At 45.3% G+C, this 24031-nt stretch overlaps 1 protein-coding gene and 1 pseudogene across 1 annotated transcript in view; one reads left to right on the top strand and one right to left on the bottom strand.

Moving 5' to 3' along the window:
* The window catches only part of Dner (delta/notch like EGF repeat containing), a 290910-nt gene that overhangs the window by 43922 nt on the left and 222957 nt on the right, over positions 1–24031 (top strand). The window lies entirely within an intron of this gene.
* LOC116088666 lies at positions 13348–13930 on the bottom strand (annotated as a pseudogene).

Below are 24031 nucleotides of genomic sequence, written 5' to 3'. Positions count from 1 at the left end.
AGAGAGAGAGAGAGAGAGAGAGAGAGAGAGAGAGAAAGAGAGAGAATGTGGTTGTCAACCTTCCTAGGTCTGCTACCCTTCAATATAGCTCCCCAGGTTGCGGTGACTCCCAACCATAAAATTACTTCATTGCTAATTCATAACTGTAGTTTTGGTACTGTTATGAATTGTAATGTAAATATCTGACATGCAGGGTATGTGATATGCCACCCCTAGGACTCACAGGTTGAGGACCACTGTGTTAGGGTGACGTGATGGTACTGATTTCATTACCTTCCTGTCTGCACACAGTCTTCTGATCACACTGTGAACCCTGAGATTATATTATTTACTGGAAACCTGTTTCTAGTTGTGTGGTTCAGCTCTTAGCATACACCTTTAATTCCTCTGGCTGGAATACAGACACACCCTTAGCATATATCTTTAATCTCAAACAATGAAGGTAAAGTTAGTTGGTAGAAGGAAGCATCATGTTTGAAAGTGATGTCTAATTGAATGTCAGGCAGAGTGACCAATCAGAGAGAGATTTGACAGAGTAGGATGTGCCCAACTCTCTCAAGAAGAGAGGAAAAGGAAGCTACTTAAAGGGTCAGTGTAGAGAGAAAAAAAAGAAGAGGCAATTTTACTGGGACAGTTGTAAAGAGACAGGTTGCAGAGAGAGAGAGAGAGAGAACAAGCTAGACACAGGTGAAGACAGAATGAGCCAGAGAATGTGAAGGAGCCAGAAGACTAGAATAGATTGCTAGGATTAGTATAAGGTTAAGCAGAGCAATTCAGGAAAGGCTGAGAGAGAGAAGCCAGATTGAATCAGTCAGCTTGGACTGGAATTTGAGCCAGGACAGCTGAGTTGAGTCAGCTAGATAGAGTTCAGAAAGAACTAGGAAGGGGTGAGCTTATTCAGCAGTAAGTCTCAGAGACTGAAAACAATATAGGCTTAGATTAGATTGTATGGAGGCTAGAAGCTCCCAGAACTAGGCCTAGGTTAACAGATGGAGGCAGTAAGCCTCAGAGACAGCAATTACTACAGGTGAATAAAGTTTCTGTTACAGCCTACAGTGATGAAAGCTCCTTTATGCCAGGCTAAAGAAGAGATCCAGGTGATATAAATAAGAGAGATCAAGTGTGCCATCACTGAAGGGTACTTTTACAATCGCTTGAAATAAATACATGAAGGCTGTCAGCCACTTGAATCTGTCAGCCACTCTAGCGATAGGTCAGAGCCTAGGCTCAGGTTTAAGGGGAGTGTGGGGCCGACATAAAGTAACAGTTGAGTCTATAATATTATAAAATAGCAGCGCACACCACATAGCATGACGGAATATAGTGTCCTATATTCTGTATGTGTGTATATGTCCACCATATTGCAGCCAGGCATGGTAGAGGCTATAAGACCTCTACTCTGGTGGGGCCACAGGGAGAGCCTTTAGGTCATTGTCTTCCCACGGAGGTAAGGCTGCTTTCACACAGCATCAGATCAGTCAGAAACGCTGCTGCTTCTGGGGACCCTCAGGTAACTTTCAGCAGACTTGCTTAGTAATCACTTGAAGAGACGGTCATGGAGATGGGCTCTCAGGGACAGACAACACTGGGGAGGCACCGGCTTACTCAAGGTCGTACCAGATTGCTGGCCCCGATCCAGTTCCCCAGTTCCCATTTTGTGATCAGACTGCAAATTAGAAATATTTAGATCACAGTGGGGCTCAAGTAGGTCATGGACTCTGTTCTATATAATAGCTGAATTATGAATGTGAACATGTGGAGCCAGGGGGGTCAGCTGCTGAGTGGCTGGGAGCAAGTCACCGTGTTTTTTTTTTTTTTTTTTTTAGCACATGTGGTCTTGTTAGTGGAGCACTTCAGAAATTTGTTTTTGGAATTTGTAGTAATTTGTAGGTGACCCTATAGTAAGTATTGAAAGGAGTATAAACTTACTTGATTTCAGAAAGATTAATGGCTGAGGACTCTACTCCTGTGCCGCTTCCCTACATTTTCTCTGAGCATGTGTACAGAGAAGGAGGTTGAACGGTACAAACCTGAAGCTCATCAGTTTTTGGGTACAGGATTGTGTAGGCATACTTGACTTTTGTGTGGGTGCTGGTGATTTGAACTCAGGTCTTCATTGCTTGTGTAGTAAGGCCTCAGCCTGCTGAGCCATCTCCTCAACCCTGTTCTGTTGAGTCACACCTGTTTTCAGTGCTTGCTAAAGTCTAGCTTCAAAGACTTTTAAAGGACATCCCTCTACCTGTCTCTGGGCAAAAAGACACACCTAGGTTTCACTTTGGAACAGAGGCACCTCTGCACCAAGTAGAGGGGTCCTTCATTGGTGGCCACCAGCTCTGGATGCTGTGGACTTATGACCACTAATGTCAATGGTATCCAGGTCACCACATTCTTGGGGACAAAGTTTCAGATGTGGAGAAACGAGTATCTTCAATAAACAGCTAATTTTGTAACACATGTTTTAGAGGTATGTCCTCACCCTAACAGAGTCTTACTGTGTAACTTTGGCTTGCTTCAAACTGATCATCCTCTGGCCTCAGCAGATCAGTGCTGGCATTATAGGAATGGGTAATATACTTAGTTTCTGATCCATTTGTTATATTGTCTTTCCAGATGATATGTTGTTGAATTTGAACTACAAATACTATAGCCTTTTTCTCAGCCTTGGACAGCCTTAGGGAAGGATTGCAATAGTTTTATTTGTTCCTAACTCTGGAAGAATAAAGGCTTGAGGTAGATTTAGAATTGTTTTTGGTTTTTGGAACCCAATTCTTTGTGCTTGCTTGTTAATTACATAAAGAAATAAGATGTATCTATTCATCCAGGGCCTTGTGGATGGTCAGTTGGAAAATAAAAATAGATCCCTCCCCAAACATCTCTAAGTACTACAGACGTTGCTGGAGCTTAATAAAGGCTTACTGAGTGAATGGATTCATTTGAGCCGATAGTGTTCTTGTTTTATCCTGTTTTCATTTCGTTCCTTCTTGGTAGCGCTGGGGACTGTGCCTCTTGCATTCTAGCAAGTTCTCTACTGCCTAGATACAGGTTCAGCCCGGCGTCTTTACTTAATTTCTGTGGACTACTAAGGAGAGCCAGTCTGAGGTTTGAGTTGGATATCATCACAGATCGGATACCGCATAAGGATGCTATGTTGTTCCAGAGGGCCCTTCTGAAGGGAGGCCAGCTTGTTAATACCTCGGCAACCTGTCTTAGGATGAACAGGTTCATTCAGGCCAGCTTGGAGTCCTGGCTTCAGGAGACACTGGAGGAGTGTTTGTGAATGCTAAGGTCTCCCAGGTGGGCAAGAGAGTAGAGAAGAGGGATACTGTCAAGCTGCAGTTGGCACACTTTTGAGGACTAGATTTACCAGATAATTGAAGCGATTCAACTCTTCCTCTCAGCCTTAGGGATCTTTCTAGAATATTTAGACTAACCAAATGCATGTATTTGACTTTAGTCTGCTTAATTCAAATTTTCTGTCTGTCTATCTATCTATCTATCTATCTATCTATCTATCTATCTATCTATCTATCTATCACCTTTCTCTTATCTGAGACAGGAACTCAGTCTGCAACCCACATTAGCCAGGAATCTACCATGCAGCCTGCATCACCTCGAACTCTTTGGGATGCCCCTGGCTCTCGGCATGCAGAGTGCTGGGGCTACAGTTTGAGCCACCACATCTGTGTTAGCTCTAGTTTAAAACATCTTTCCTTCTTCTTCTTCTTCTTCTCCTTTTCCTTTTCCTTTTCCTTCTCCTTCTCCTCTTCCTTCTCCTCCTCCTCCTCCTCCTCCTCCTCCTCCTCCTCCTCCTCCTCCTTCCTCTTCTCTTTTTGTCTTCAAATGTACAATTCACAGATCAAGGGCAAATGTGTTTCTAAGCCTGTCAGGAGGAACAAGTTTTTATCAACTTCTCTGAAATTCCCTTGAAATGCCGGGAACCCTCAGTTGGGAGTGTTTCAGGGTCACCAGGGTGCTGGGTACTTTGCTGACAATCCAGACAGGAAGGCTGCTGCTGACTCTTCCTGAGCCCAGCTGGGATTACGGCTCTCACAGCTCTCATGAAGAAGCCACTCTGATGAGTTTGGACCACGGGGAGAGAGAGGCTGGAGGAGGTCATGTTTCAGTAGTGAGTGAGCAGTCAGGGCTCACACAGACTCTTCTTGGCATCTAGGAGACACGGAACAAGCATAGGAATGAGCGAGGGCTGCTGCTCGTTGGATGATTACTCATGTTGGAAGGTATTTACTTGGAAGGGTCATCATGACTCTTTGTACATACTTACTGTAATGTGGACGTTGGAATCACAGGGCTGGGGAGACAGGAGAATCTCAGTGGGCGTGAGACAAGGACCTGAGTTTAGATCCCAGCACTCACACAAAAAGCTGGCATGGTCTCTAGTCACACACATACACACACCCCACACACACACCATACACCTGCAACCCCAGCCCTATGGGTGGCAGAGTGACGAGGATTGTTGGGGGTGCTGGTCACCAGCTTAGCTACAATTTCAGTAAAAGACCCTGTCTCAAAGTCATGAGGTAGAAAATGACAGAGCCTCTGGCTGCTCAGCATGTGTACCTCTCACACCTCCTGCCCCACTAAATAAAGTTGAAAAGCTTGAAATACCAGTACCTTTTTTTTTTGGTGAGGCTCACCCCACTGAGTCCCCATATTAACTCTGCAGAGTGTTATTCACAAGTCAAGAATCAATCTAAATGATCATTCAAGGCTGGCTGGCTGAAGAAGAAATGGTTATCTATTTACAAGAGTATTATTCAGCCTGGAAGAGGAAATTCATCCTCATGAGACAATAGGAAGAACAAGGAGGATGTTATTCTGGAGGAAAAAGGCCTGATGCGAAAAGACAAATGTAGTGTTCTTAGATATTAGTGGAATAAAAAAAATATCCAATCTACAGACAGATTAGAGCAGTGCTCAAGGGATCCTGGAGGTCCAGGAATTTGGAGATGTTGGTCCAAGTGTATGAATGTTCTCTTATAAGATGGGAGAATTCGGGGGTGTAAGGAAGGTCTAGCATGGTGCCATTAACTAGGGGTGCTGTCTGATTTGCAGTAAACATCCACAGATGCACACACAATGGGATGGTGAGGTGAAGGCATGGGAAGTAGCTGTATTTGATCATCACGTTTACAATGTATATATAAAGCAGTTCTGCCTTGTGTCTCGAGTACGCACAGCTTTTATTTTTCGAGTATGCGTCACTAAACCTGAGGAAAAGGAGAAAAACAATAATAGCCTGTGGGTCTTTCAGAAAGTAAATGAATCGCATTATGGTTTTATAGCTCAAGGACGTCAAAATATCTCAAAAACACATTTGCTGAAATTAAACTCCTTCTGGGAGAATTAATGAGTAAGTCCTTAAATGATGAGAGTTGGAACGAAGCAGATAATAAGCATCATAAATAGAATTGTGGGTATCAAGGCATTGCAGCTATTTTAATTATTGACAAGAAATGTACTGAGAAAAGCAAGTTTAGAGAGCTAGAAGGCTAGAAGTCGGCTTCTTTTCCTTCTCCTCCTCCTCTCCCTCCGTCTCTCCCTCCTCCTTCTCCTTTTCCTCCTCTTCTTCTCCCCCCTCCCCCATTGTCTAATGTATCCCAGACTGACTGGCCTCAAACTGACTGTGTAGCTGAGACTTAATTTTGTGTGTGTGTGTGTTTTTTTTTAGGGTTACCTAAATTATTTTTTTCATTAATTTATTTATTTACTTTACATCCCAATCAGAGCTTCTCCTCTCTCTTTTCTTCCCAGTCCCTCCCTTTCACCTCCTCTCCCCTTATGCCACTCTCCCTTTCTCCTTAGAGAAGAGGGGACCTCCCATGGATATCAACCCACCTTGGCATATCAAGCTGCTGTAGGACTGGGAGCATCTTCTTCTATTGAGGCTAGACAAGGCTGTCCAGTTAGGCGAAAGAGCTCCAAAGGCAGGAAAGAGTCGGAGACAGTCCCTGCTCCCGCTCTCAGAAGTCCCACATGAAGAACCAGCTGCACAACTGTTACATATAGACAGGGACCTCAGTCTGTCTCATGCATGCTATCTGGTTGGCAGTTCAGTCTCTGTGAGCCTCTAAGGGTCCAGGTTAGTTGATTCTGTAGGTTTTCTTGTGTTGTCCTTGACCCCTCTGGCTCTTTCAATCCTTCCTTCCCTTTTTCCATACGATTCCCTGAGCTCCACCTAATTGGCTGTGGGTTTCTGCATCTGTTTCCTTCAGCTTCTGGGTGAAGCTTCTCAGTTTCTGTCAACCAGTCCCTCCGATTCTTTATTGGTTCCTGAACACACACTACAGCTGGCTCTGAATCAAAGTTCAGCCATATATGGTGGTGGGAATGTCTGTCACCACGTATCTGCCCTGGGCCATGCTCTTTTTCAGTATGGTCAGACTTATTTCCAGAAACACTATGAGATAAGAACTTTTTAGAGATGGCACAGAAGTTAAGAAACCCAAAGTCACATGGTGAATGACTGTCAAAATCTGGATCGGCCTAAGCCTTTTCAACCAGAAGTTTCTGCCTTCTGCTATGCAGGAAAGGATTGGCGCCAGGCAGTGGCTGGGGAAGGCTGTAGTCACAGCTGTGCATCTATCCTTGGCTTGGGAATGCAGATCGCAAGATATTGGCCCATCTATAGAGAGAAATAACTACAGAGTAAAGACTTTGTGAGCCCTCTATTCTTGTTGGAAGAAGGAATAGCCAATAGCCTAGCTGTCTTGGGACTGATGGTTCTCAGCTGAGTGTGCTTGCCTGGCTAACTCTGGGAGTCCAGAGAGTCTCTGAACCCATGGACCTCCCCTGAAAGATGCCTCTTGGTCCACCAGCTGCAGAACTGGGCGGTGGCCGTTGGCAGAAGGAACGACTGTTTCTCAAAGCCAGAAACAGCAGGTTGGTTTTCTTCCTGCTCTAACCTGGGAGCTAAAAATGCTTCCCAGGTACTGAGCTACCTAACCAGAGAAAGCGTGAATTCTTAAGAGTGTGCCAGGAAAGACCACAGCCTCTAATGGAAACTCAGCCTACTGGAAGCCCGTTCACCACTGTGTCTACTGAGACGGAGGTTCAGATTAGTACACTGGCCCCAGAGGCTGAAGATCAGAGCCTCAGCAAACGCTGGGAGAGAGAAAGCTTTTATATTAGCTAACCTAACCACCTGAGCCCTGACTATTAACATACTGCCCATTCCTTCACCCCTGGATTCCTTTTCCCAGCCTCTCCCCATGGGTTGAGTAAATACTACCCTTTGTGATTAATAGAGAAAGTGGCAGCAGGTGAGGTGCTATTTTGGGGCCCTCTGAAAGCTCAGTTATGATTACTCTCCCTCCGCGCCTTAAACACCCAAGGCACCAGGCTGAAAAAAGCTGATCCCCTCCCCCACTTGTGAGCTTATGAAGATGGGCTGTCTTTCTCACTGTTGATCCCTGTCTAAGCTTCCTTCTGTCGCTAATGCAGACACAGAGGGACATTTCTCAGACCAGGTCCCTGTCATGGCACCTCTTCTAGTTTCTTTTCGTTTCTTCCACATCTTTGTGTGCACACATGTGTGTCTGTGCATGTACGTGTGGAGGCCAGAGGTTGATGTCTGGTTATCTTCCTCAATCAATTCCAACTTTGTTTTAGGATCTTCTCCCTGAACCTGGAGCTCACCCCATTTGACTGGGCTCTCTGATCGCCATTCCCTCAGCATCCTTCAGCATCCCTCAGCATCCTTCAGCATCCCTCAGGAATCCCCCCTTTCCCCTCATCTCAGAGCAGTGGGTACACAGGTGTGCTGTCACACTTTGCCTTTATGTGGATGCTGGGGAGCTGAACTCAGGTCCTCATGCTTGATTCATGAGCACTTTCCCAACAGAGCCATTTCCCCAGATTCCCCCAATGTCTCTTTAAAACAGCCTCAATGGGAGACAGAGCATTTGCATATTGCATCTATCTGTGCAGTGGGCTTTCCTGCTGTAAGGCTCCACGGAGCCTTAGCTACCCGGGACCCTCTGGGTGAACCACATGGAACTGGGGATCGATGCAAAAGCAAGAGGAATTTATTGTTCCAACTTGTTGGGGTCATTCTGCACCCAAAGGAGAGGCCTGCGACCCTGGGCGGCCTTTGTGCGGCATGCTTTTATACAGTTTCCAGGGGCAGAATAGAGTATCATCAACTAGGCACACTATGATTGGCAGAATGGTGTGACTTTTAAACTGATTAGTCCTTATGGAATGAGGTAGCAAATGCTTCCCTTATCTGCAGGTGGTCAACAGTCAGTTTCCCCTGTGGTCTTTCTGAGGAATGTAAAGAAACTTTTCCTTCTGGAGGGGAGGGGTGCCTATGAACGTCTTGATCTCTCTCTTCCCGGAGGGGAGGGGTGGAATTTTCCGAAGGTCCCGAGCGGATCTCTTCACCACTGTGATCCTCTGAGCTATCTGTCTAGTGTACTCAAAAGATCCCATTGAGAGCTTAATAAAGGGTTGGTTTCACATGCTCATTTTTTTCTGTGGAATAAACCTGTTCCTGGGTGGCTGTATTCATTTTACAGATGAAGAGGGGCTGAGGATGAGGGTTTGGGGACTCAGGGCAGAACTTGAATATCAACCCTGAGTCTGATTCCAGACCTCAGGCTGGCTTCTGTCTGGCCAGTTTCACCTCAAACTGCTCTCCACTGCCAGGGTGGGACTTGGTTTTCTATGTGAGTCTTGCAGCTTTTTGATGTTATCATTAAGCAGATCTTGGAGCCTAGTTTTTCTTTTGAGAAACACCTACAGGAATGACCAATAGGATGTCGGATACCCATCATTTCTCCTTTCTAATCGAGAAAAACACATTCTGCTCCCAACCAGCTTTTCTTTCTCACCAGGGCTTCTGACTTATTCACCTCCATCCTTCCTGAATGGTGGAATGCTGAATCTTAAAAGAAACTTGCTTGCTCCTACCTTGGGCACTGGGATTGGTCAGCTGCCTGTGGGGCTGACTCTCATAACACCCTTTGTCTACCCTTTGCCTGATTGCTTCCTCATGATTCCATCTGAAACTGGGGGACTTGCACTGAGATGCCACCTCTGAGAACCCTTGAGGTCTCCTTGGTTAACATTGTGCTGATTGATTGATTGAGTGTAAAGGGTCCTCCATAAGTATTCCGTTCCCACGTGCGTGTTCTCACCTGCCCTATACAGAGTCCATAAGGCAAACTGTGAGCAGCCGACCAACACGGGATGCAGTTTAGAACCCTGAGTAGCTGGTGGACACAATGTGGAATAGACTGAGATCTGCATGAGACTGGTTTTTGTTGTTGTCGATCTTTGAGAATTCTGTTTGCTGTGGGGCCCTCAGATAATGTCTTACATCCCTAAGAATGAGGAAGGCAATTATTGTAGAGCTTGCTGTGTCCAGGGTTTAGAGACCCTGTGGTGGCACCCTGGGAGAGCAGAAAGGAAATAAGAAGGGTCCAGAGATCTTTACTGCTTTAACTTGATTTCTCCTCTGAACACCCAAGGATGCATTTAGGTTAGTTAGAGATGTAAGCAGCAGAAATGGACTCATTCATTTAAGCAAGGAAGGAATTACTTGTCAGCCCCATGTCAACACACAGAGTGAAGATCCACTTTGAGAAGGAGGGACCAGGGTAGCTTGGGAGACCAGAAACCAGTGACCATCTCTCTTCTGGGCTGCCCTTGGACCAAATAGGCCTTCTCTTCCTTTCACTTGACTGATGACTTGTATTAGGGAAAGCCAAATGGTCTGGCTGTCATGAGCCACTGTTGAGGACAGTGGGTGGACACTGTTGAAGGACAGTTCCACTAAGAAATCTTGGTGCTCATTTTGGATGAGAGCCAATCAGAGGAGAGGCCATCAAGATCAACCTGTGTCCCCTGCACTGTGTGCTAATGTGTTCATGAGCTCAGCCTAAAACATTTCTGTTCTCCTCACACCAGTGGCTCCCAAATCCCTTCAGAACATGCTTGGGAAGTGGTCCTTGGCGTGGAAGGGGTTTAGAGACACTGTTAGGAGCAAATGCTGTGTGTGAAAGTGATGACTGACAGTGATGAGATCACCCTGGGTAGGCAGAAAAACCACGTGCTAGTGAGTAATGGGTACTAGAGGTGAAACCAGAGGTAAGAAGCCAGTAGGGAGAGGTCTTTCTGGAGAGTGGAGAGGGGCTTAGCGGGGCTGGATTTAGTATAGAGATGCTCATGCTTTATTGAGGTGGGATTCTATTTTTCCCCTGGGAGGGAGTGTCTACACAGGGCACATGGAGTAAAGGCTGCCTTGGGCAAATGCTGATGAAGAGGAATGTACTTTTCCTGTGGAGAGCTTTGGTGTGAGAGAGATCAGCAGTGTTTGTATTGTTCCCTGGGCATAAGAGTCTGAACAAAGTGCCGATTCTCCAGCTCACAGTGGTCTCTTTGGTCAGAACATGTGAGCTAGCAGCTAATAGCTGACTGTGCTTCCAGGGATATAAGGTTTACATGGGAATTGAGCAGTGAGTTTTAGGTCATTCTTTAAGAGAAGATAGAAAGGGGAGAGTTAAGATGAATTCTTTGGGTTGGAGAGGCAGCGCGGTGGTTAGACATGTTTTCAGTGCAACCACAAGGATCCATCCCAGCATCAGTAAAACAAGCTGTGTGCACGCCTGTAATCCCAGCTCTGAGTGGAGGAGGGAAGGTTGGAAACAGGAGGATTGCTGGCTTCCAGCCTAACAGAGGAGATGTGTGCTGCAGGTTCAGGGAGAGACCCTGCCACAAAGGAAAAGGCAGAGGGTGACTGAGGAGGGGGATTGAGTCCCTCTACTGCCTTTCCCCTCCCCCAACTCACACAGGCACATACCATATGCATACAAATAAATAAACCTTTTTTGAAAAGAGTAATTCTCAGCAGGATATATAATGTGTAACAAGCTCAGTTGTGAGAAACAGTTTCTGAAAGGATGTTGTAGGTTATAAACATCAATCTCTCCTTGATGCCATCGCAACTGCTTTAAGCCTGGGACCATTCCATGAAGTCTTTAGCTAGCATCAGTGGTGTGATGGATGTACCATCTCCTCTGGAAGGTATTCAGTGACATCATTCTGGTAGCTAAGTAGGGAATATGGCAGGGATAAATATTACACCACATAAATGGGAAATCCTGCAAATTAGGGAATATTTTTCTAGAGAGCTGGCTTTCTGTATGTTATAGTGCATTAGCCACTTCAAAGAAGACTGATTGTGTATGTAATTCCTTCCCTCTGACATAAGATAACATATTTAATGCAGTATTGATTTACTATTTTAAGGAAGCACTGATGGATATATAAATGAAAAGTTAAAGCCAAGTGTGGTGGTGAATACCTTTAATCCAAGCACTCAAGAGGCAGAGACAGGCAGATCTCTGAGTTCTGGGTAATCTCCATCTATATAACAAGTTCTCAGCTACATAGTGACACTTTGTCCAAAACCATTTTTTTTTTTTGAGATGGGGTTTCTCTGTGTAGCATAGCCCTGGCTGTTCTGGAAATTACTCTGTAGATCAGGCTGGCCTCGAACTCTCTGCCTGCCTTTGAGTCCTGAGTGTGCTAGGATTAAGGGCATGCCCCACCTCTGCCTGGTTCTTTTTTTGCTCGCTCTTTCTTTCTTTCTTTCTTTCTTTCTTTCTTTCTTTCTTTCTTTCTTTCTTTCTTTCTTTCTTTCTTTCTTTTGATGGAGGCTTCCTATGTAGCCTGGACTGGACTTGACTCATCTTACAATTCCTCCCTTCCATCTCCCGAGTGCTGGGGTTAGCAGGGTGTGATGCCCTGTCTGGCCATCAATATTTGCCAGTTGAATTTAAGGAGGAAGAGGGGGACTAACAGGAAAATGCTGTTAATGGGCTGTGGTGGAATAAAGACTGAGGTGAATGAAGGTGGATGGGGTGGAGAGTCCAGAGGCCCTCTCACCTGCTGTGCTTGGTTAGTTCTTTCTCCGGTCTTTTTCCAGGTGCAGTTACTGACAAGTTTACAGGCCTCAGTGACCTGTGCAATTCAGCCACTTCGGGACCATGTGCTCACTTTGAGAATTTTGGCCTCACAGATCCTTAGAGGCCTTGTCACTGGGTGTGAAAAAGTCTACTGTTTCAGCAGAAGAGCTTGCAAATTAAAAGAAAATGCTTTGCAATAGGATATAGTTATTCTGGGGCAAAGTGTCTAATTCAGGGAAATGCTTGTTGGCTTTTATGCCTATCAGGGAGGGGTCTGTGTCAGGTCAGAGGTACCTGGACCCATGTGTAGAGTGTTTACCTCTTACTGTCAGTTCTAAGGTGAAGCCTATTATGTATATGCATGTGATTAGAATTTCCAGTGCAGGGTTAAAGTCTTTTTAAAAAGAATGCCTTAGAAAAGTAGGCATTTTAACCCATCATCTCTGACATTTCTGAGGGGAAAATGGAATGAGTGCAGTGACTTTGGGCAGGTTCAGTTCTGCTCGTACAAGCAGCACACAAAAGCGCCGTACAAAGAAAGCGCTAAACACCCCATCAACCAGGTGTCACTTGGGGAGGAGAGAGCACTTTGACTTCTAAAAGCCACTCATCTGCCCTGACTCAGTGGGTGGAGGGTTCGAAGTAGTAGAGCTAACTGCTTTGAACTTGTGACCTTTCCTGAGCATCTGCTGTGTGGCGCATACAGTGTTAGACCCCAGATGCCAAGGTTTACCTGGTACTACAGATGTAAGTGGAAGAGTATAAACACAAGGGTGATGAAGAGGAACTCAGCGTCTCTCCAGGACCCCGAAATGACACCCTGTATTTTGGTGACATTTACATGGGTATACAAGCATAGGAATGTGGTTTATATGTATCTATAGATACACGATCCTGGTTTGTGTGTGCATACAAACATGGAGACGAAGTTTATATGTAATGCAAAGATGCTACAGAATTCAAGCTGTTGTCTGGTACCCTAAATACAAGTTTATACTCTGCCTTATACTTTCAAACTCTCATGAGCATAAATGCATGCCATTACATTTTATAGAAAATGCTTCTCACTCATCTCCTGGCATGTCTGCACTCAGACACAGTAGGCTATCCATTTTCTTTCATGTTTCAGTTGGAGATACATTTTCTGTGGATGCCTACAGGTATCCGAGCACGCAGACCTTTGAATAGTGTCTTTACTGTATTTTTAGCTGCAGGATTACCAGACTGAATGACCATGATGGCTGTGGTGGCTTTTGATACGTCCTCAGGTTACATTCTAGCAGTACTTTCCACTCTATACTCTTTGCTTTTTTAAAAAAATGTATTATTATTATATGTCTAACTGTGTGTTTTGTTTGCTTGTATGATTTTTTTTTTTTTTTTTTGGGTGGTAGCACAGGTTTATTGGACCACCCTAATACAGACGCCGGGGCTTGCCCATGGTGCTCTTGATGTACAAAGCCCGGATGTTTTGCCAGTTTTTCTTGAGCAAGGACACCAAGAAATTGACAGCCAGGTGGATGTTGTAGACCAGCTCATCATCGGTCATCTTCATGTGGCCAACAGCAACAGCCAGGCACAACACTTTCTTCATCTGGAACTTGATTGTAGATTTGACCTCGTCCGCCTTGGCCACCATGTTTTCATTGTGTGTCAGCAGGGAGGGGAACTTGCCAGCCTTGTTGAGGTCTGGGTCCAGGATCCTCGGGATCTGCTTGATTAGAGACTCAGAGGTCAAGAGCGCGTCGTAGTTCTTGGCCAGCTTTTTCACCAACTTCTTGTTCTTATCAAGCTTCTTAAGCGCCTCGATGTCCATGTGCGGGATATCCACGGCCTTGGCTTCATCACAGTGCTGCTGGCCCCTCAGGACACACACCGAGAACTTGGGGCAAGGGATGGACTTAAGCCCAGAGGTCTGTGCAACACCAGCCTGGCTTCTCAGGCTGGCCGGCGGGCTCGGCCGAGGCCTCCCCACGCCTCCCCTCTTGTTTTAAGACTCAGGGTGGGGGTCCTGTTTGCTTGTATGTTAATGCACCAAATGTATATAGCATTCAACAGAGGCCAGAGAAGTGCATTGGATTCCCCAAAATTGGCGTCACAGATGGTTGTGAGCCTCCGTGTGTGTGCTGGGAGCTGAACCTCACTTAGCCCTCTGGAAGAGCAGCCAGTGCTCTTAACTGTTGAACTACCTCTCCAGCCCCCTATAGCCATTCTTGCTATAATGATATGAGTAGCTTCACAATATATGTTTTAATATTAGTACAACAGATATAAATGAGAAAGTAGAGTTTAATGTTTTCAAAACATATTATTTTGCAGAGATGAAGTAAATTTTGTTCTTGTTATTCCCTTCCTCCCTCCTTCCTTCCCTCCCTCTCTCCCTCCCTCCCTCCCTCCCTTCCTTTCTTTTGAGAGGGTATTGATATATAGCCAGGCTTGTACTTGTAGCAGTCCTCCTGTATTAGCCTCCTGAGAGGTTGTTGTGGCTGTTTTTATGATTTAATTGTTTTTTTTTTCCAGAACTTGCTACCGTGTTAAACTTAGTTCTCCCCTCCATCTGTCCCAGACCTCTCCCCTGATCTTTCTGTGTTATCCCAACTGACCCTGGATTCCTGGGCTTACATGACCCTCCTGTCTTGTTCTCCTGAGGAGTGAGACTTCTGTTTTCTTACTCTCTTCTTTCCTATCTCCCCTCTTCCCAACTTCCCATCTCTGTCTTCCTTTCCCTCCTCCTCCTCCTCCTCCTCCTCTTCCTCCTCCTCCTTTTCCTCCTCCTCCTCCTCCTCCTCCTCCTCCTCCTCCTCCTCCTCCTCCGTGCTTGGAAGGTGGACTCTCGGTTGAGGAATTGCTCCCATCAGACTGGCCTGAGCCTGACTGTGGGCTGTTTTCTTGGTTACTAATTGATATAGGAGGGTCCAGTGCATTGAGGGTGATGTCATCCCTGGGAAGTGGGCCAAGGCTTTAAATTTTTTAATTTAATTTATTTTCATGTGTGTGAGTATTTTTGACTGCATATATGCCTGTGCATCATGTGTGTGCTTGGTGGTCACAGAGACAGATAGTTTTGAACTGCCTGCCACATGGGCTCCAGGAATCAAACACACTAGAAGAATATCTAATGCTCTTAACTGCTGAACTATCTTCCCAGCTCTGGGCCTGAGTGAGTCATGAAGAGCAGGCCAAGAAGCAGCATTCCTCACCGGTTTCTACTTTAAGCTCTTATCTGGAATTCCTGCCTTGACACCTTTGATTATGAAACTTAAACTACAAGCTGAAACAATCCCTTTCCTCCAAACAATCCCTTTCCTCCCTAAAGTGCTTTTGGTTATGGTGTTTATCACAGCAACTAGAGTATTCTCTCTCTCTCTCTCTCCCTCCCTCTCTCTCTCTCTCTGTCTCTCTCCCTCTCCCTCCCCCTCTCTCTCCTTTCTTCTCTCTCTGTCTCTTTCTCTCTGTCTCTCTCTCTCTCTGTCTCTCTCTTCCTCTCCATCCCTCTCTCTCTCTCCCTCTCTCTTCCTCTCTCCCCCTCTCTCTCTCCCTCTCTTTCTTTCTCCCTCTCCCTCCTTCTCTCTCTCCTTCCTTCTCTCTCCCTCTTTCTTCCTCTCTCTCTCTCCCTCTTTCTTTCTCCCTCTCCCTCTCCCTCCCTCTCTCTCTCTCCCTCCCTCTTTCTCTCTCTCCCTCTCCCTCCCTCTCTCTCATCCCTTCTCTCTCTTTCTCTCTTTCTCTCTCTCTCTCTCTCTCTCTCTCTCTCTCTGTATGTGCACATATTGAGGTGGTTTGGGATGAATGAAGGGAGTGCATCCTTGTGACTATTAAACAAGTCTCCGTCACGGGGCTTTTTCTGATCTCTTTCGTATCTCAGGCCGACCTGAAATTGATTATGCACTCCAGGTTGGTGTCAATTTGAGGTTCTCAGGCCTATATACCCTCTGCCCCCTGCAGCTAGGATCTCGGGGTATACCACCAAACCTGGTCTCACTACTTAAACATGCTTTATTTTTCTTTTTATTACCAGCATTATTTGGTATTAAAAACTTATTACCTGTTTATGTATTATCATTTAATAAAGATTTAGCTCGCTTTCACAAACCCTTTCTATTGTCTCTCAATACTGCTTATGAGGCTGGAGGCAGGAAGTTTGGGTAGCAGAGAACTCTGAGTACCCACGGTGTTTCTGGCACAGAGTAGACTTGAGCAAACAGATGTTGGGTGGAGATGCCAGTAAAGGATGGCCAAGATTCTTGCGGAGTTTTGGTTGCTTTCTTGTCTTTATTTTCATTCCTTCAAAGAACCCGAGTGTAATGTTGCATAACGAGCATCTGTCAGATGTTGTATCCAGCCTGTTAGCTACTCTGAGAGGACCCGCCCCGCCTTCCTCCTTGAATCAGTTCACCTGCACAATTGCCTCCCTAAGCATAGTCCACATAGCCAGCATCAGCAAAATACGAACGGAAGCTTAGGCTTACTTAATGTATCCGTTCTAGTACTTGGGATTCTGAGTCTAACCAGTATAGTAACATTATGTATTTCATGTTTTAGGCAACCTGTGCTTGGTGATACTTTCTTTTCCAGATCATGTTTTTGGGCTACCTTAATAGTCACCACAAGTTGGTCCTGGAATGTGTATTAGTCAGAGCTCTCTATAGAAACAGAGCCAATCGAATGAATATATAGAAAGGGCATTTGTTAAAGTAGCTACTGGGCTGTGGTCCAGCCAATCCAACAATGGCTGTCTCTGGTGGAAGGTCCAAGCATCCAGGGGTTGTTCAGTTCACGAGTTGGGACGTCTCAGATGGTCTTCAGTATACACCAGAATCCAGAAGAAGTAGGCTCTAATGGCAGTGGAAGAATTGCCTCAAGAGTGAGAGCAAGCAGGCTGAGAACAAATGCTTCCTCCTTTCATATCCTTTCTATAGGCTGCCAGAAGAAAATGTGGCCCAGATTAGGGGTGGGTCTTCCCACCTCAAGAGATCTGGATTCAGGGTGACTCTTTCCACTTCAGATGATTTAGTTAAGAAGTCCTCACAACTGGACCCAGCTACTTGAGTTTTGGTTAATTGCAGATACAGCCAAGTTGACAACAAGAATAGGTATCACAGAACTTCAGCAACATCCTAGTCTTTGCTCTTTGAGTCTTCTTTGTAGGTGGAAGGAATCCACACATGGGTGGATCACTGAGCAAATGACTGCCATCATGTTTGCCCAGTGCTATTTTTCTAGAAGGAGAGAGGGGGAGCTGCCTGAAGTTACAGATCCAGGTGGCAGTAGACAGAGGACCAGAATCCACATTGCCAAGTATTGGCTCATCCTTTGATCTTTCTTCAAATATCACCCAACACAGATCTCCCTCCCTCTCCCCAGATAATTTGACCAAGGCTGGTTTCCTGGCAGGAGGAACCCTGTTTCTCAGAACTTGTCCATGTAGTCATTTATACCACCCATTTTTACACTTGGTACATCAAGTCGAAATGCTCCTGGTAGCTCCCTCTGCATCCTAAGATGGGTCTGTGGGGTTCATAGAGCAGCGCGTTCATTTTGATTGCCACTGGTCCCTTGTCTTGCTCCTAGAAAACACAGATTTTTTACCAAGCAGATAAAGAAGCTACAGTAGGCTGTTCACTGGGGTAGGCGATATTAATTCTCCTGTGTTCACACAAGGGGACCATGATCCCAGACTTATCTCCTGGTAATTACTGGTGGTACCCCTTTTACTCTAAAACAACTTGGCTTGAGTAATAAATTATATTGTCAACTTGCATCGCAGATCATGTGGATAGACTGGTAGAGGAGTCTTAAGTAGCTATATGAAAGCACAATCCAATTTGCACAAGATATGTGGGCTATTTCTAGAGCCTATAAGAGCTTCAATTTCCCAGAAGGACAGATTGAGTGGGACTACAAAATCATTTGGTACAACTTCGATTTTGGTCTCTTATTAGTTAATACAGGTTACTATAGTGGCAGCAGGCACCCAGGGCTTCTTGATTATTCATTATTATATACTGTAATACCACATAGTTTCATGTTTTTCTCCTGATCAAAGACCTTTCAGCTCTGACCCAGCAAGCTTGCACCACACCCAGAGTCTGGAGTGGCACAAACACATTCTTCAGACCCTCGTGGTCACTGACATTCATCTCTGTTTCCACATTGTAGTGTTTATAGCTTTGGGAGGATTAGAAATTCATTATACTTATAGGATCAGGGCCACAAATTCAACACACACATTACTTTAGCATCCATTTGTCTCTAAAGTACCAAGGTGAACAGGGCTATGATGCCGCCATGAGAGCCTGGGGGTGGCCACTGAGTTTTGAGAAGCCTCTTCCCGTCCCTTAGGACTGAAAACTAAGCTTTCTCCCCAGAAATAAAGGCATCCCTCTTACTTGGTGGATGGAGGGTGTTTTAGCACAACAGAGTGACTGATGACTTTTGAGAAATGTGGCAGTCTGTCAGGTTGATCTCGACTCGTCACTAATCTACCTGTGTATCACTGTGTGCTTTCTAGCTGTGCAGATGAGCTAGGTAGTTGCTGAGTAACTGCTTTGGGCTAAGCTCTGGGGTGTGTGCCACACAGTGCGTGGCTTTTAATGTGGATGCCAGAAGGAGATCCATCCAGGAGAGCTTGCCTGAGCACCTTACTATAGCCTTTCATGTGCTAATTCTACATCACCTCCTTTGATTAAAAGGAAGAGGGCAGCCAGGACAGAGGTATGGGTGGGTTTTTTGTTTGCTTGTTTTTGTTTTTCAAGTCTACATTGTGATATGTTCTCTGAAGCCACTGATCTTGTCAAACCTTGACCTTCATGCTCATCAAGATCTAAGTCATCCATCTGGCTTTCTCTTTAGTATTTTAATGGATCTCTGCCATCGTGGAGAGATTAGTATGCTTTGTAAAAGCCATGACCACTATCAAAGTGGCTTTCTCATTGTAGGAAAACTGATATTTCCTTGGGTGACATAGTTTCTGAGTTAAAAATGCAAATCAGCCTTGGCACTGAGAAAAACAAAATTCGAATCACTGTGGCGTATGCCTATAGTCTTAGCACTTGGGAGGTGGAGGAGGGAGGATCAGGAATTCAAGGTTATCCTTAAAGCTACATAGGGAATTCAAGACCACCCTGGACTACATGAGACCCTGTCTCAAAAAAGTTCCCCACATCCTCCCAAACAACTTTCCCAAATGATGCACTTCCACAAATAAACCCAAAATTTAAGAAAATGTTGGTGATTTCTCTAAGAGCTACAGCAAGATGTCTTGGGTGCCTTTGTCTCTGGAGCAAATGCCATTCCTTATGGAAGGAAAGTTCACTTAAAGGAAAATTCATTTAAAGGTGAGTTTTCAGTATAATAGTTAGAATTTGAATACACTATAGTAAACTCTATGTAATATAGAAATATAAAAAAAATCATTGAGTCTGATTTTTGTTTTTTTTTTTGCAATGACCTCTTTACTTTTTAAAAGTGTCTTGCACAGATGTGCTCTTTTTTCTGGTTTTTGGATGACTTCCCTGCTCTTCCTCCCTACATCTCTGTATGTAAGATGGGTGGATCTGGCATGGGTCCACCAACCCCATGGAGTTTCTTGATTGGAAGGGGGTGTGCCATATGATCAATAGCCAAGCAGAGGGAGCTGAGCAGCAAAGGGGAGACTGACCTACGCTCTTTAGGTCACTTTCCACTCTGGAAAAGAAAAATGTGAACGTCTTAGGAGAATGTCTTCACACTTTCCCTTTTTGATGCTGTTTTGTTTCCTAGAGGGTTGGGCGTATACTATATATTCGTCTGTTTCGTTTTTTCCCTATATGAGGGTTGTGATCTGGATAGGTCAGGAGACCGGGAATGTTGTTCCTTATTTCTCTATCTAGTGGGGCTGTTTGTTTCAGAAATCCCTAGAGATCATAGATCTTGGCCAAATATTAATTTAGGGTGCTTGTGCATGTACGTGGGTGTGTGAGGGAGGGAGAGGAGCAGAGAGAGAGAGAGAGATCCTTCTCAAGTCCCAGGATAACTTGAAAATACCGTCCTTGGAAACTTTTCCTGGTGAGAGCCCATCCCTTTGGATCCCATAGTCCTTGAAATCCTTCATATCTGATTTGGTTTTCTTCTCTCCCAAGTCTTAGTCATTGACTAGCTTCAATGCAGCATCCTTATAAAATACCCACCCAACTCGACCCTTTAGCCCCATCTTGGCTCAGGTCTCCTGAGCTGTGCCGATATTCTTCTTGCTCCATTCAGCCTTCCTGTTAATGCCCTGGGCAGCGTCAGCTCTGGACCTGTCTGCTTCCAAGATCAGATTCCTGTATCCTCCGCATCCCTTACCTTGCTCCTGAGTCCTCACTCCCACCCTCCATTACCACACCGGTCCTCCAAGTTCCAGAAGTACAGAGCCCGAAAGGCTTTATCTTCTTGCATGGAGCCCTTCACCAGACTGACGACAGCACTTTCTTATCTCCCCATCCTGCTTACTGATTTAAAGCACAGGAACCGTCACCTAAACCAAACTCTTGGCCAGTGTCTCACTTCTCTCCCCGCTTTAGACACCCTTCTGCACAAACTAGCTCAGCAGGGCCACAGCCCTGACATGTCTAGGTGTTGGCTATGTCTGTCCTCAGGGCTTTCTCAGAGGGAAACCACTCACCCAGATACCCATGCCACAATGTAGACATGCAACATCAACTGGGTCCTGATCCCTGCCCAGCAGCCCTTCATATGGCCTCAGTGAGCCATTGGTGCTATTTGGTTCCCAGTATTGAGTCAGTCCCACTGTACACATGTTCTTCCAAAGAAGAAATCGGCTCAGCCATATAGGGCATGTGTTTCAGACACATCCTGCTCTTCCTCTCTGTGTTGCCTATGATATGCACAATTAAACTGGTGTGAAATACTTTTTTTTTTTTTTTTTTTAGAGTGAGGGGCAGGATCTCACTATGTAGCGCAGATTGCTTAGCTAGGAACTCACAAGGTAGCCAAGGCTTGCCCTGCACTTCTGATCTTCCTACCTCAGCTATCCAAATGCTGGAATTACAAATGTGTGCCACCACACCTGTCTGGCTTTAAATACATCTTGGTTCCACAAATGATTGCATGTATTTGAAGTTACTCCACATAGGCAAACTCTATGTGGGCGCCAGTAGAAGCAAGGTGTTCCTATGACAACATTTGTACAGGATCCTCATCCTGGATCAGCTGATGACAATGTTTTGCTCACTATTCATATATCTATAAATAATTTGGCACATTTCCACATTCTCCGTTTCAAAGAAAGCTCTGGGATCGTGAGTGGGAAGGGTTGCAATCACAATGTCACCCGAAACACTCAGTGAGGAGGCCAAGAGCAGCCACAACAGGCGGCTGAAGAGAACGTCACGAAAGCAATCCTGAGCTCACCGGCGACCTTTTATAGTGCTTGCTTTGGTTCATTTCTGGCTCTTAAAAATAGCCACCTTGGGCCCATGGGGAGGCTTAATGGATAAAGCCTCTTGCTACTAAAGTCAGTGACCTGAGTTCAATCTCTGAGTCCCACACGGTGGGAGGAAAGACCAGATGCTCTCAGTTTGTTCTCTGACCCCTGAATATTATGCATGTATGTCTCCAATAAATAAATAAATAAATAAATGAAAGAAAGCCTTCATGAGGTGTTATCAGCTAAGAAGTAGGCCAGAAGAAGATGGCTGCTGTCACAATGTCATTTTTTCCTTTAAGTTTTTTTTTTTTTTTTTTTTTTTTAATAAATGTATGCTAGTAATTGAGATTTGAATAAAGCACTGCCCACTGAAGAAGGGAGCCAGAGCCTGAGTTTAGTTTGCGCGGCGTGACTATGGAAGATCCAGGGCCTCTGAAGTACCACATGGGGCTGCCATCTGGGTGCTGCCCTGGAAGGCTGTGTCTGGGACCCCTGGGAACCTGCACCACCCTTTTCCTCCTGGTTCCATCCTTCCCTGGACAGCCATGCAGGCACTGTGAGAATGAACACTGAAGGCTCTGATCTTATTGGAGCATTGGGCTTAGGCACATGTTCCCCCTCACAAAGGGCCACTTGCAAAACCTTACTTTTAGAATTATGCGGGTGGTGGTGGTGCACGCCTTTAATCCCAGCACTTGGGAGGCAGAGGCAGGTAGATTTCTGAGTTCGAGGCCAGCCTGGTCTACAGAGTGAGTTCCAGGACAGCCAGGGCTATACAGAGAAACCCTGTCTCGAAAAACCAAAAACCAAAACAAAACAAAACAAAAAAACCAAAAAGGATTATAGTGCATTCAGGAATTAGTGTTTTGACTCATTCTCCTAGCATTAATATCCTAGAGTGGTGTTCAAACAAGACAAAATGTTTAAAGTTGTTAGAGGGAAATGTATTTTAGCCTAACGATGAAAGGCTGATAAGCCTGGTCTTCTTATTCCAGACGTGTTCCCCAAATCCTCTCCTTACTCTTCAGGGCTTTTTTATTTTATTTTTTTCTTGCCCTCCAACAGGTTATCATTGTACAGATGTGAGCTGGGACCTCCCCAGATGTGTTCTCAGAGGGCGAGGCTGGGCTACTCCAGGCCTTGCTGTTCTAGAACTCAGTCTTCTGAGTGGAGCAGCCTTCATTTTCATCACGTCAGCTCTACCTGCTCGAGGTGTCAACCAGACGAAGCCTGTGCCCTGTTGACATTCCCTCATGGAAGGGGAGGGTCACTGGACCCTCACCTGAGTACTCAGTCACGCCTCTCACCTGTGTGCATGCAATTCTGCCCTAACTGCGTGTGGTCTTGGTGAGGGATGTATCAAGACTGTCATCAGTGCAGCTGCTTTACGGCCACCCAGCTTCTGCCTGTAACTCCTCACCTGTGTTCTGTCACCAAGCCTAGTAACTCAGTGGTTACCCAGGGACAGTATTTTGGTTTGTCTTTGGGACCTTATGACATTGTTTACATGTCTCCCCCCTAACCCCCCCGCCTCTGGGCCACCCCAGCCCATGCCAAGGAATTCCCATAAGACGTCCACAGTCTTTAGGTTCCCTGGCTGACCACGAGGTGACCACAGACCCTCTGAGGCCCCATGGGGCCTTACTCAGTGAGACCCAGCTCTGAGGTTTCCTGTTCTTTAAATGAATAACCCCATTGCCTTGGCATTTATTTTCTCCATCTGTGAAGAGGACTGAAGTGGATTATCTCAGCAGCGTGGTTCTGTGGGCTGTCCTGAGGATGGCGGGGCAAGCTAGTGGAAGGTTATGGTCCTTGTTAGCGGTCTGATTTTACTCTTTTGGCTACAGGGTTAGGAGGTTCTGGTAGATGAATGACTCCCACATTTCATCGGTTTATTGAAATAATCATCGGGAAGTATCTAGGCATCTTCTGGTTGAAGCTGAAATCCTATCACTAGGGAAAATATACGTTTTAGGTATCTCACCCCTCCCTGCCGCTCACATGTGTGCATTTCATGATGAGATGTGCCAACTTAGAAAGAGGATTGAATGCTGAGGAGATATTTTCCATATGGATACCTTTTTTTTTTTTTTTCTATGCCATTTGCTGAAGAGAGCATTCTTTACCCATTAAGCTGACTTGGCACATTCACAGAAAATCGATTGTGCCTATTTCTGGATTCTGTTTTACTGACTCCATCCACTGGCTCTTAGACCAACATCCTATTGCCTTGACAACTCTACACATTCTACTGGACCACAGTTTCTATTTATTTTATTTATTTATTTATTTTTCTACTTATTCACTTTACAACCTGTTCACTGCCCACTCCCAGCTACCCCTTCCCACAATCCTTCCCTCTCCCCTTCTCCTCTGAGTATATGGGGGCCTCCCTGGGTATCACCCCTACCCTGGCACCTAAAGTCTCTATGAGTCTAGGTCCATCCTCTCACACTGAGGTCAGACAAGGCAGCCCAGCTAGAAGAACATATCCTACAGACAGGCAACACCTTTTGGGATAGCCCCCTCTCCAGGTATTTAGGACCCACATGAAGATCAAGCTGCACATCTGCTACATATGTGTGGGGAGCTATAGGTCCAGTCCATTTGTGCTTGTTGGTTGGTGTGGACCACAGTTTTAAGAGTAGGATAAATCCCATGCTTTTTTTTTTTTTTTTTTTTTTTTTTTTTT

The sequence above is a fragment of the Mastomys coucha genome, unplaced genomic scaffold (genome assembly GCF_008632895.1).
Source record: "Mastomys coucha isolate ucsf_1 unplaced genomic scaffold, UCSF_Mcou_1 pScaffold14, whole genome shotgun sequence".
NCBI lineage: Eukaryota > Metazoa > Chordata > Mammalia > Rodentia > Muridae > Mastomys > Mastomys coucha.
This window is presented reverse-complemented; position numbering and strand designations above follow the sequence as displayed.